Here is a 12,035-nt window from a genome sequence, read left to right on the forward strand (position 1 = left end):
TTTGAGTTTATACCAGTTTATAAACCGAGGTTTTACTGAATACACTTGTAGATACAGACATATATAGTAGTATCCCTGACGAGATTACTGTCCCTTCTCTGATGTAAATCAGGTACAGGTGAATGAAGGAATGGTATTGAAAAAGTAATTTATATGACTAGATAAAATATAGTCCAAGTAACTTAACACTAGTCCAATGTAGTGTAATCCACAGTAGTAGGGAGCGTTCTTGTGGAACAGCAGATAATATGAATAGTCACGAGTGCAGGCTTGTAATCCAATGGAACATGTGGGGAGAAAACAAAAAGAAGGGACTCCAATGGTACAATATGTAGATGCACTTAGATATTGGGATTATAATAATAAGGAACTACTCACAATATCCAGAGCTAAAATCCAGCTCTGGTATGGAATGCGTGAAGTGGAATGATCCCCACTCAAGGATATATGGAGTACTTCCGGTTATTAGATGTATATTACAGTATGGTAGTCCAACAGCAGTGTGGTCCAACCCAGAATAAAAGGAATAAAATATAGTGCTCACTGTATCTCTTACAAATAGAAATCTAAGTTTTGGAAGGGGTGGTGAGAATGCACGCACAAACACACACACTCATTCTCTCTCTCTCTCTCTCTCTCTCTCTCTCTCTCTCATGAGAAAGGCTGGGCCTGTAGTTGTGGGAGGGGCATGATTTCCCTATTTAAAGACCACCAGACCCCTCCTCATTACCATTGATATTGCATATGTGGATTTCCGGCTGCTGCAGACCGCCATCTTGCTTTCTTTCCTTGTGGTGAACCTACCTGCTTTTGAAGTGTCTGCCCGTTCCTGGATCAAAGTCCTTCCTACAGTTGAAAGCCGCAGGGTTCTTCCCCTCTCCTCCGGTCACAACTGCACGGTCACAAAGCTTCTGTAAACAGTGAGTTGTTGACCCCGTCGCAGGCGCATAGCGTCATCATGGGTCAACTCTATTTCACATACTTACCGTCTGTTCGTATACTTTTGTGCAAGCTTTCGTTTACAACTTCATATGAACGGCGGTTCGGTAGTTTGACACTATTATCTATCAGTTTGTATACTTGTTTCATGGGTTTATACTCACCTGTTCAACGGTTTCGCACGCACGAATGATACTCATGTTTCACGCAGCATGTATGTTTTAATGGTTCTGTCACTGGAGCGTTCGGCAGTTATACGTTACTTTGTTCCTTGTTGGGAGCTGTTTGTATAGATTTCTGCCGAAGGCCATATTGTGCTTGTAGGAATCCCTAAGTCCATGCGATCATTCGGTTTAAATTCCACAAGTTAGACTGAGTACACTAGGGAACCCTAGAGGTTATAAAGCAGTACTGCACATATTACATATCTACCAGTGAAAGGGGGTTTTACAATTGAATTCAGCAGTACTGTTTCGCTGTTTTGTCTAAACTGATCTTATATATACATTGTCAGTATAGTTATATCGCCAGATATTTTGTGCTAAGATAGAAATTAAAAGTGTCTACTGCCAGTCACACTTGGAACAAAGCTGACTCCATTTTGGATTTACAGGCTAAGAAAGACATATAATTTCTCTTTCCGTAATTCTATTCACAAGCCTGAGCTAAGGAATGCGTTATGTAAACAAGGCAATGAGTCTTAACAGAGATGGGGGGATGGAATACTCTTCTTAATACTCTTCTTAACCCCTTAAGGACCAAACTTCTGGAATAAAAGGGAATCATGACATGTCACACATGTCATGTGTCCTTAAGGGGTTAATGTTAGCTTCACCAAGGAAGCCAGACACCAGTGACAGATAAAACTTAGTAATTCATTTTACTTTCTAAATCTTACAAAGTCCCATTGTAAGAAATAGGGTGAAATTAAGGTTAGGAGGTGTCAATTTTAAATTACGATCAAAATCGCCGCCACGAAGACTAGGGAAATCCTTTTAAGCTGACCGCAAATTTGAGTTATACATTCATTATAGATAAGCCAAAATGACATAAGAATCATCATCAAAATGAGTTAACCCTTTCCAGGACAAGACATTTTGGTGATGTAATGGCGCCATCTATTGACCAAAAACTAGATGAATCTAGATAAACTAGACACACCTACAGTTTCCTATTCGTCAGATCAACTAATGACGTAGAGAAAGTTTGGCCCTTTAAAAAGTAAGGACAGAGGAGAATCTAGGACAGAGATTCAGGATACATACTCTGGGACTGACACTCAATTCGGACATTCAAGATTAAACATCTAACACTCCACTCTCAAACTCTCTGACTCAACTTTCCAAACCATCACTACTTTCTCTATTACATGCACACCTCCAATACAATCCTATATATATCAATCATACTTGCATTCAATTTCCTGGGACTATCTCCTGATCTGATGAGAACATTTACATAACTGGTAATTATGCTGGTTTTATTTAATTAATTTAAATTAATTACAATTTTACATTGCAAGAATATATGCCTAAATTGTCAGATTTCAATTTAAAAATCTTAGTTAACTAAAGAATATATGGTTATAAAAATGCCACTACTGCAGGTGGAATTAACATTAACGGTATATTAACGGTATTATTTACCAACAGATTAGCATGACACATGTTATCCAGAAATATTGACTTGCTCTGAAATAAGATAGACAATCTTATGTAGGGAAATTAAAATTCGGCTAATGTAAAATCTGGTAGATTTTTCTTATTGGATAGTTCCAGGAAGGATTAATGGTCTGCTATGAACATTGTTTAATTGAAAATTGCAATAGAATAGGATATTATATGCCTAGGAGGATTCTAGCCAGCATTGAAAGAGTTGATCAGTGTAATCTAACTGTCAGCTGAAGTTTTTATGGCTTCTCCCTGCACTGTTGTATTCTGTGTTAAGTTGGTTTCTAAGCTGTCATAAATCTTGCTAAGTTCTTGACAGGTGATGCTGTAGAAGCTGAATTTGTTTAAACATTGCCATTCTGTTGTATACCAATGTTATACCTAAATATTCACTGATTATTATCACGCATGTTACACATTATTATTTTATTTTTATTGTCACAATAAATTATATTTTTAAAATCCTCATAATGATCGTTCTCTAGGATCTAAGAGAATTAAATAGTGGGTAATTCTCAAGATAGCAATTTTGATATACCGTATATACTCGAGTATAAGACGAGTTTTTCGGCACATTTTTTGTGCTGAAAAACCCCAACTCGACTTATACTCAAGTCAATGTCTGTATTATGGCAATTTACATTGCCATAATACAGACTGGGGCTGTGTAGGAAAGGGGGCTGGCGGGAAGCTCTTACTTACCTCTCCGTCAGCTCCCTTCTCCTCCGCGCCGGTCCGGTCAGCTCCCCTGTCAGCTCCCAGTGTAAGTCTCGCGAGAGCCGCGGGGTCATAGTGCGGCCGCGAGACTTACACTGGGAGCTGACAGAACCGGCGCGGAGGAGAAGAGAGCTGACAGGAGCTGCAGGAAAGGTAAGTAAGCGCTCTCTGCCAGCCCCCTCCACTGAACTGCCAATGCCACTGGACCACCAGGGAGTGAGAGCCCCCCTCCCATGTATCAAGCAGGGAGGGGGGACAAAAAAATATGAATACAAAATTAAATAATAATATTTTTAAAATAATAATAAAATAAAAAATAATAACATAAAAATTATTAAAATAATAATATTATAACAAAATTAAAATAATAATTAAAAAAATAATAATAAAAATGCCCACCCCCCACCAAGGCTCTGCAATACATACACAAACACACACTGCATCACACAAACACACTGCATCACACAAACACACTGCACTTATACACACACACTGCACTCATACACACACACACACTGCACTCATACACACACACACACTGCACTCATACACACACACTGCACTCATACACACACACTGCACTCATACATACACACACTGCACTCATACATACACGCACTGCACTCATATACACACTGCATTCATACACACTGCACTCATACACACACACACTGCACTCATACACACACACACGGCACTCATACACATACACACACACTGCATTCATACACACACACTGCATTCTTTATATACACACACTGTAAATAAATATTAAATTAACATAATTTTTTTAGGATCTAATTTTATTTAGAAATTTACCAGTAGCTGCTGCATTTCCCACCCTAGTCTTGTACTCGAGTCAATACGTTTTCCCAGTTTTTTGGGGTAAAATTAGGGGCCTCGGCTTATATTCGGGTCGGCTTATACTCGAGTATATACGGTAATACAAATTAAATTAATTTGTAGGAAATGATTCTGTTTAATATTTATCACACCATAAATATCCCCACACCATGTTTTTTGTCAAGGCTGTTAAAAACTCTGATTAACTCTGGTTCTCAGTCATCACAATTCAGGTGGTTTCTGTAATCTTGATCAGTTGGTTATTAGTTTATCAAAAGATAAGGTCCAAAATGGACCTTAATTTAAGAGTAGAAAACACAGCTAAAGGTTAACTCTCAACTGAAAAAGGGACTCCACTAAAGAATCCCTATAAGTGCAAAAGAAAAGAGAATATTAGATAATATGAATAATCCAATATAATTTCAGGAGTAGTATATACCTTTACATTTTAAACGTATTAGATGCAATGTTAAAAAGACATGATATAGCTTGTATTCAATTGTTAAAACATAAGTATGCATTTGGTTGAATGAGTCCAATAATAAAAATGTCTCTGTATGGATACAATTGTATCACTCAAATAGAAATTCACAACAGTCCGTGAATTTTGTTGGCTATTTCAGCTATTTCCAGTTAGAATCAAACTGGGATTTGTATGCTGGATTAGCTGAATTAATATAGTACAGTATTATATCTATCTGCATGTGCAGCAATTACTATTAAAAATAATTATAATAACTAACAGATCATGGTAAATGGCCCGTAGTATGATGGAAGAAATCCCTCCGTGCTTGCAGAAACTGAGGTAGAAATCCAAAGTGCTTGCTGTATTAAAGGAAAACTGTACTCCCCGAAAATACAGCTTATTTTCCTCCCAAACTAAATTCTACCCATCCCCTGCACCTCTGTAACCCCCTTGCAAGACATATAAACTTCAATAAAAATTATAATTCTTACCTTATTTCCAGCACCGCGTCACACATCCATCCTCCGTCGTCTACACCCCCTTCCGCGTCATCCGAGCAGCTGACCCACCCTCCTTCCCTCCGCCAATGAGCTCATACTCATTGGGAATCATTGGGAAGCAAGAGCGCATGCGCATCTAACGCAGCGCCCCGCTTCACGCAGAGATTCATTGAATCCCCTTGTGAAGCTGCATTAGACCCACGTGATGTGCGACGTCCTCATACAGTGCGTGGGGGCGTAGCACTCATAACTCACCTTTCCTCGCCTATGGACGCGGAAGCACCATCCGCTATGTAACAAAAGGCAGCTGGAGGTGAGATTTTCAATTTAATCAAAACACTGCGGTTTAGCAAAAACCACAGTGTTTTGACAAACTTGGTTAAGGGTAGAGGGCCAAGGCACCCAGACCACTCAAATGAGATGAAGTGGTCTGGGTGCCTAGAGTGTCCCTTTAAAATCGATTTATTGACCACAAAGTAAAAAGGATTCGCACTCACAATTGTGTAAAAAAAGTTTCGTGCTGTACTGGAGTCAGGAAAGTACGGTGCTAGCAGCTGCTGAGTTCTCGTCCTGCCAGCAGATGAAGCTGAGAGCCGCGTGCGTGTCACCGATCTTCCTGCGTTCCAAATGGAGCCCGGTCGTCTTTACGGTAAGTGCCAGAAAGTGAAGAATAATGTCCTTACGCGTTTCGTGAGTCTATTGCTCACTTCATCAGAGGATGTTGAGCAGGAAAAACCCACGGGTTTAAATAGCCAATAATTGCTTTGGCTTATATTAACCCTTTGAGGCTTGAGTCCATACTTGCTCTAACTTATAATACTTTTTCACAGTTTTAATTCATATAAGCACTAATAATAATATACACATATAATTTTAATACTAATAGTAAAATACATTTTATGCTTAAAACGCTTTGCATAAAAAACTATTGTTATATAAAAATAACTTTTTGGGTGCATAAAAGACTCTATTAAAATACTTATAAATAATTAAATAACCACATACTTGCAGAATAATATAGTTCCAATTTAATACATAGTATAGTAATATAGCTATTATAGAAATTATAGAAAATGGATGCCAATTAGTCTTTGTTGTTGATACAAATATACCATTAGAGAGAGAAATTCTTGAATGATTACATAACTTGTCAATATGATAAAAAATATGCATATACATAAAGATATGAATATACATAAGAGAACAATTAAATTACATAAAAAGGCTCATGACTCAAAAAAGAAGAATAAATTAGGGACTAAAAAAAAATAGCTCATCGATTTGATAGAAATATACATGAACATAAGAGAAAAATTGATTCTACAAAAATGCTCGCAACTCAAAATCCACATTGAGTCCCTTTGGTTCCAATATTTCTAATTTAAATATCCAACTTGCCTCTGCTTTATCTAATTCTTTTTCTAAATCGCCTCCTCTCCATGGGATATTAACTTTTTGTATTGCCATGGAGTTAAGGCCGCCAGGGTTTCTTGCATGTTTGACATCAAAGTGCTTAGAGAGATTGTGAGAATGGAGTCCTTTTTTGATGTTCCTGATATGTTCTCCCATTCTTATTTTAAATGCTCTTTTTGTACGCCCTAAGTATAATTTTTCACATGGACATTTTAATAAATAAATTACACCATTAGTGTCACATGTTATTTGTGATTTAATTTTAAAAAGGTCTTTTGTTTGAGGATGGGCAAATTGTGTGATTTGGATTGTTTTTACAAGCTTTGCAAAACCTAGGGTTTTCTTTGAGATGATATTCGTGTTTTCTTGTATTTTTTCTTGTTTAGTTGTAGGAGCTAATAACAGACTTAAATTTGGAGCTTTCGAGTATATTATTCTAGGTTTGTTTTCTAATATTTGATCTAATTGAGGATCACCTTTTAAGATGCTCCAGTTTTTTTGCAAGATTTTTTTTAATTCATGAGTATGATTATTATATCTAGTTATGAAGGCTGGAGCTTCTAAATCAGTATTACTCGTTTTTGGTTTAGTTGCTAAAATGTGTTCTCTTGTTAAGAGAGAAGTTTTGGATAGAGCTTCATTAAGTATTTTTGTTGAATACCCTTTTACTTGAAATTGTCATACTATCTTTGTAGTCTGTTCATCACAGATATCTGGTTCCGAACAGTTCCTCTTAATCCCCCTGAGCTGGCTGAATGGAATGTAATTCAGCCAGCTTTTCTTATGGAAACTGTTGTGTGGAATGAAGCTGTTGCATGCTACCGTTTTTCTAAATGTTTTAGTTTCTAATTGGTTATTCTTTATGTAGATTTCCAAGTCTAAAAATTCAAGTTTTTCCGTGGATTGTTTAAACGTAAATTTCAAATTATAAGGGTTAAAATTAAGATATTCGTTAACATTTTCCAGCGTTACATTGTCCCCTTTCCAAATAAAAATACAATCATCTATGTAGCGATGCCATGAGACCAGATTTGCGCCATATGGGTTACTGGACCAAATATGTTCATCCTCCCATTTACCCGTAAATAAGTTGGCATAACAAGGCGCAAACCTGGTCCCCCTGGCTGTGCCTCCAATCTGGAGGTAGTGATGGTTGTTGCACCAAAAATAGTTATGGCTAAGTATGAAGGCTACACATTTGACAATATACTCAATTTGATCATTTTTTAATTCTGAATGGGTTGCCAATGCATATTGAATAGCCTCACATCCCTGTAAATGTTCGATGACGGTATACAGGGATGTGACATCTGCTGTAACTAGAATAAAATCTTTGTCCCATTGGATATCCGCTAAAATGTTGATGATACGAGTAGTGTCCCTTAAGTGGGGGTATCGTAATTTTGGAACTATTTTTTGGAGAAATTGATCGACATACTCTGATAAATTGGAAGTTAGAGAACCAATACCAGAGATGATGGGACGTCCTGGTGGATTTGTCAGTTTTGTGGATTTTTGGTACGTGATAAAATATCGCCATTCTTGGAAATTTGCAATAAAGATAATCATATTCTTTTTTTTGTTTAAAATACCTCTCTCTTTTCCCTCTTCTAGTAATATCTGTAATTCTATTTGGAATTCTTTAGTGGGATTATTTATTAAAGTCTGATATGTTTGGGTATCTTGAAGGAGTCTATCATTTTCTGCTTTGTAATCTGTTGTATTCAATACTACTAGACCTCCACCTTTATCTGCCCCTCTTATAGTAATTTGTTCATAATCCATAAGTTTTTTAAGGGCCCTTCTCCCATGTTTGGTGAGATTATCTCTAGTGTTTTCTTTTAGCTTTAATGTTCTGAGATCTTTCTCCATATTTTTCTCGAAAACTCTAATATGATCTGTTTTAATCTGTTCTGGGTAGAACGTAGATTGTGGATGTAAAGATTGGTATTAGGTGGTATTTGACATTCTTTCCCAATAATTTTTTTTTTTTGGTAGTTCGCTTTCTAATGAATTTATGTAAGTCTATAAAAATGTCAAATTGTGAATTAGAGGAATTGGGGGCAAATTTAAGCCCTTTTTGGAGAAGGGAAATTTTGTCTTTAGTTAATACTTTTTGAGTTATTAGTTTATGCTCATTTTAAATTCTAACGTGGAATATTTTCATATATTACAGATTGTGGTCTCTGCATATTTGCATACATCTCCTGTTTTTTAATTTCTACAGTATTACTTCGGTTAGTGTTTTGTATTATCTTTCACTTTCTCATTCTGCCCCTCATTTGCTCGGAAACCGGTTTCATTAATGTTACTAGGTACTAGACACTACTGGTTATACTACCATTACGGTCCAGCTGCTTTATTTTTAGGCCTAGTCTCTTGCCTGGTAGGTATTCCACATTATTTCATATTACTTTCTCCTCACGATCACGTGTTGGCTACTACATGATGACTACTTACTTTCAGAGGTATCACTCAAAGTCATCTACGCTTTCCTAGCCTATTCATCTGTTCAAAAACAGTGGTCACAAACTGTTAGGGAGATCACCGGCCTTCTGGATTCTATCAGGAGAAGTGGAGAGAATCTAGTCGAGCAGGGTATGGTTATGGCTTTTAATGTTTATGTGAGTTGGAGAGGAGATTAATTGCGTTAGCTGCAAAGTCTTAAACAGCCAGCAAGAACTATTTTTAGGATTCCGCCAATCAATATTAAAATCTCCAAAGACCAACAGTTCACTTTTTGGGTTTTGACCTATGGTTTCACTAAGGAGATGGGCTGTGCCAGATATGGAAAGCACAGGGGAGCTAAGTGGGTGGTAGATTCCTGCAAAAATGATTGATTTACTGCACGGGATCTCAATTGTGCCAGAAAGGAAATCAAATTAACACTATATTCAGTGATAGCAGTATTAATAATAATTAGTGATGTCGCGAACACAAAATTTTCGCCTGCAAGTCGTGGCGGTGTCACCAACTCCTCTGCAGAGCCACGCATTCCATGCTTGGCAGCCGTCAGCAGGTTTACCCAATGCGCAGTGTAGGTGATATACCTGCCCTGACCATGCTTTGCAGACCAGGTATCAGTGGTCAGATGGACCCTTGCCCCAACACTGTGTGCCAGACATGCCATTACTTCCTTTTGCACAATCGAGTACAGGTTGGGGATTGCCTTTTGTGAAAATAAATTTCGGCCGGGTACCTTCCACTGCGGTGTCCCAATAGCTACAAATTTTTTGAACGCCTCAGACTCCACCAGCTTGTATGGTAAAAGCTGGCGGGCTAATAGTTCAGACAAGCCAGCTGTCAGACACCGGGCAAGGGGGTGACTTTCTGACATTGGCTTCTTACGCTCAAACATGTCCTTGACAGACACCTGACTGTGGGCAGATGAGCAGGCCTGACACACAGACGCTTGGAGACAACTAACTGCTATTCAATCTATAACAGTGAAAAAAGTTTTTTGGTTTTTAAATGCAAGCTATTGGGACACCAGATATGAGTGGCAAAGTACACTGGCAGAGGTCTGCAGAGCACACGCTGAAGGCCTGACACACCCGCTTGAAGACAACTAACTGCTATTCAATCTATAACAGTGAAAAAGTTTTTTGGGTTTTAAATGCACGCTATTGTGACACCAGATATGAGTGGCAATGTGCAATGGCAGAGGTCTGCAGAGCACACGCTGAAGGCCTGACACCCGCTTTAAGGACACTGACTGCTATTAGCTTACACTTAAAAACTTTTTTTCTTTGTAAAAGCACGCTATACAGACACCAGATATGAGTGGCAAATTACACTTGCTGAGGTTGGCAGAGCACACGCTGAAGGCCTGACACCCAGACGCTTGCAGACAACTAACTGCTATTAGCTTACAGTGAAACACTTTTTTTGTTTTTAAAGGCACGCTATAGACACACCAGATATGAGTGGTGGCACTGGGCAAATGGGCACAGTATCCACTGAGCCTGACACAGAAGCTGGCAGACAACTAACTGCTATTCAATCTATTACAGTGAAAAAAGTTTTTTTCTTTTTAAATGTCCAGCTTAAGCTATTGTGACACTAGATATGAGTGGTGACACTGGGCAAATGGGCACAGTATTCACTGTGAGCCTGACACAGAAGCTGGCAGGCAGGCAGACAACTGCAATTACATTACACAGAAAAAAAAAGCAGTGGCTGCTCACTGTCATTACACACTAATTATAAATCAATATGGGGGTCACTTTGACCCCCATATTGATAACAGGGAGATAAAATCCTCCCTATTTAGGGGCATATTGCCTAAACAAATTTAAAATTACAAGTGACTAGACAGTTATTGCTGCCCAGTCACTATTGCAATAAATGGGGGGGAGGGGATTGACTGGCACAGGTAAAATCCTGCTGCCCCTACCTGTGCCAGCCCCCCACCCCCTTCCTGCAGTAAGGGCATATCACCTAAACAGCGAGCAGCCAGTGGCTGTCATTTAAATCAGTATTTACATAGAAGTGAGTGAGAGCTATGGTAAGAGAGAGTACATGTAACAAATGTTATAGTAAAACGATAGCAATGTTGCAATAGGAAGAAGTATCTATTTAGATCTAAATAGCTACTCTTCCCACGGTACTCTTACCAGCTCTCTCACTTCTATGTAAGTTTAAATGACAGCAAGCAGCCAGTGTCTGCTCACTGTCATAAAACTAAATATAAATCAATATGGGGGTCAATAGGAGTATTAATAATAATTATAATAATAATAACTAGAAAAGCTACAATTTCTGGGGAAATTGTGTGAAGTGTTCTTGCCTCCACTAGTAGTCTACAACTGGAGTGGGCGGAGTAACTGTTATTATTTATTTATATAGCACATTTAATTGCAACGTTGTTGCCCAAAGTGCTTCACAGTTACATTAAAACATACAGTTATAAAAACATTAGCAGGTGCAAAAGGCCCTGTCTATGACATCACTTGCTGCTGCAGCCTGGCACAGGTCAGAGTATTTTTGCGGTTGCCATCTTCAAACGGTCGTAATTTAAAAACTATAAATCCTACAGTGAAGAGCTTTATATTGTGAGAATCACAAGACCCAGACCTACATTTTGTTGTATAGTATGTCTCTGAGATATTAACAATGAAGGCACAGTCGCAGTTTAGAAATTGCCCTATAAATGTGAGCTTTAAAGAGTGGAGTTTCAATGAATGTCAATGGATGGCGTGAGTTGCAAACAAATAGTCATATTGTGAAAACTATCAGGACTATGGCTTAGCTGTGGACATTTTTATATAAGATTTGTGTGGGTGGGCCTGAAAATGAGGGAGTGGTGGCAGTTTAGAAATCATGTCCTGATTTTTCAGCTTTTGCCAGCTCCCACTCTAGCTTTGCCATTCATTCCTATGGGACAAATTTCGCCACAAGAACGACGATATTCCGAGAACCATTCGGCGAAACGTTCCACAAAGTAATAGCAATCCAATCGGGAACAATCTGCACGTTTTGGTATAT

At 38.2% G+C, this 12,035-nt stretch overlaps 1 protein-coding gene across 1 annotated transcript in view; it reads left to right on the forward strand.

Annotated features, from left to right (window-relative positions):
- The window catches only part of LOC134575162 (zinc finger protein 250-like), a 752,315-nt gene that overhangs the window by 38,219 nt on the left and 702,061 nt on the right, over positions 1-12,035 (forward strand). The gene's annotated exons all lie outside the window — the stretch shown is intronic.

This window comes from Pelobates fuscus, chromosome 10 (assembly GCF_036172605.1).
Source record: "Pelobates fuscus isolate aPelFus1 chromosome 10, aPelFus1.pri, whole genome shotgun sequence".
Classification (NCBI taxonomy): Eukaryota; Metazoa; Chordata; class Amphibia; order Anura; family Pelobatidae; genus Pelobates; species Pelobates fuscus.